We start from the raw sequence: 2,630 nt of genomic DNA on the forward strand, positions 1-2,630 counted from the left end.
TTGTTTTAAAAACGAAAAAAACAAAAAAACACATGCTTGTTTTGTTTTTGCAATTTTATTTTGAAACGAAAAAACCAAAGAACGAACCATACACGGAAAACGAAAAAAAAAAAACGAGTCTATTTCCGTTTTCTCATTTTTCATTTAAAACGAAAAAACGAACTGCCTGAAAATACAAGGACGCAAAGTTTCAAACTCAATGCAACACGGAAGTGATGGAAGATAGAAACAACTGGTGAACTTTAAAAGATGCCGGCTTTTCTTTGCTTCGGATTTCAATATTAAGCAGCAGCTCGATGGACCCGTGAGGAATGAGTCGTTTTTGTCACCGTAGCGGAGAGAATGGAAACCCTCCTTTGCCGCTTCGGAGCCCGATGCCGCCCTACGATGAACCCCGACTCAGATGCAGCTAACGCCGCTGCTGCTCTCCAGCCAGGTGAGCAGTTTGGAGATATATCTGTCTGGTTTTTACTACTTTTAAGGTTGCCTACATACAGTCATTTGAAACATAAAGTCTGCTGTATTTTTATTGCTCAAACACAACATGCACATTTTCTTAAGATACTCAGTTGCACATTCCTCAGTTATAAATAACTGTCAATATTGTGTACAGCATGTTGCCTTCATTTGTTCATATTTTATCTCTGCGAATCTACGTGCTTCGGTTGTTTCTCATTTTGCTATTGTTGCACAGGAGTTTCTGCTGTTGTGAGATAATAAAACATGTTATTTGATATATTTTTGTAAAATAGCTAGATATCAGTTCTCTAATTAAATGATTATGAACTATTAATTGTATAGGACATAAAAATGTAAAACAAACCTGAAGAAAACAAGAGTGGTATTTTATCCATGGCTGTATGTCTGCATAGGTCTAAAACTTTAAAGTAATTACATTTTGTCTTTAATTTACACAACTATTCCAGTTATTTATAATTCTGTATATCTGGATGGTAAGAAAGTGTTTGCATATTTGTAAAGTAACATGTCTGTTAAATAACTCCTTCTGTGTATGTAACTTCCACATTTATTTATTTATCTACATTTATATGATACAAGCTAAGTTACATCTGATTACCATATTTTCCGGACTATAAGGCGCACCTAAAAGCCTTAAATTTTCTCAAAAAATTAGTAGTGCGCCTTATAATCCGGTGCACTTTATGTGTGCACCAAGTTCCAAAATCTGTCCCTGACTCAAAGATGTACGCTGGCAGCGATAAACCAATCAGAGGACATTACGTAACACGTAAAGTACTTACGCCAGCAGCAATAAACCAATCAGAGAATTGTTGTCCCAGTTCTGCAGCATACGCCTCCGATAAAAACCAGATAGGTTTTTCCACGCATCACCGTCCCTGTTCATCTGCGGCTCCATAAGCGCCCATCTCACTGCTACTGTGAAAAAGGAAGTGAAGCAAACTAATTCGGAGTTTGCCGTCATTCCCGGAGGATTAACAAAAGAATTCCAACCGCTGGACATTGGTGTAAACAGGGCGTTCAATGAGCGTTGTGGGAGCGATGGATGACAGACTGCGAACACATGTTTACTAAGACGGGGAGGCAGCGCCGGGCGAGTTACGTCACCACGTGTGAATGGATTGTGGATGCCTGGGCTATGTATCTGCTTTAACTGTTGTCCGAGCTTTCGCAAAAGCCGGCATCATTGCTGAACAGCCACCTGGCAACGAAACTGACTCCGACAATGATGAGAGGGAACCTGGCATGTTTGATGGCGAAATTGCCCAGCTGTTCAATTCAGATACAGAAGAGGAGAACTTTGATGGATTTGTGGAAGAAGAATAAAAAAATAACGTGAGTGTATTGTTACATAGTCGAACAAAGCTTAAACTTACCGTTTTGTTTCCGTTACCTTTTCTTTTCTTAGTTGACCGTATGTTTTAGCATGCGTTTTATAATCCGGTGCACCTTATGTATGGGTTAAATACAGAAATGGACGCCATAATTGAGAGTGCCTTATAGTGTGGAAAATATGGTACTTTTCCCAGGGAACAGAAGAAGATGAACATGGCTGACATGATGGTCAACGATGAGAAGAACCGTCAGAACAACTGGATCTCCTTCAGGAGGAAGCAACTACCAGCAGAGATGGCAGAGCTCCGTGGAGAGGGTTGACACAAACAGAACAAAAATAAATGCTGTTGTGCTTTCAATGAACAAAGTTTTTTTTTTACACTCACTCCACACATTATTGTACATATTGTAGTTTGTATGGCTTGAAGGTCCTACAATCCTCCCAAGAACGTGAGGAGCTTTAGACAGAGTGAAAATAACATATTAGAAAAGTGTTTCACAGCCCTGGTCCTCACCGCCCCCCTGTCCTGAATGTTTCTGCCACAGACCTAATTGTATCCCTGGGTGATTAACAGGCTTCTGCAGTACTTGATGGTCATGCAATCATTTGAATCAGCTGTTCTGGAATAGAGGCACATCTAAAACATGCAGATCAGGGGGGCAATGAGGACCAGGGTTGAGAAACACTGTATTAGTATATAAATATTTCATTGACACTTAACATTGTAGATTACCAATGAAGGCTTACAAAAGTGAATACATTATTCAGCAAACCAAACATTTTGACATTATTATTAGGGTTGCTGAACCCAAAA

At 39.5% G+C, this 2,630-nt stretch overlaps 1 long non-coding RNA gene across 1 annotated transcript; it reads left to right on the forward strand.

Annotated features, from left to right (window-relative positions):
• Positions 1-243: 243 nt before the first annotated feature.
• On the forward strand, positions 244-2,043 carry LOC106942759 (uncharacterized). Its single transcript, XR_001423712.1, has 2 exons — positions 244-436; positions 2,010-2,043. It is a non-coding gene; the product is annotated as an uncharacterized LOC106942759 (long non-coding RNA).
• The last annotated feature ends 587 nt before the right edge of the window (positions 2,044-2,630 follow it).

Source organism: Poecilia latipinna, unplaced genomic scaffold (assembly GCF_001443285.1).
Source record: "Poecilia latipinna isolate Pla-1442-1.1 unplaced genomic scaffold, P_latipinna-1.0 Scaffold4525, whole genome shotgun sequence".
NCBI lineage: Eukaryota > Metazoa > Chordata > Actinopteri > Cyprinodontiformes > Poeciliidae > Poecilia > Poecilia latipinna.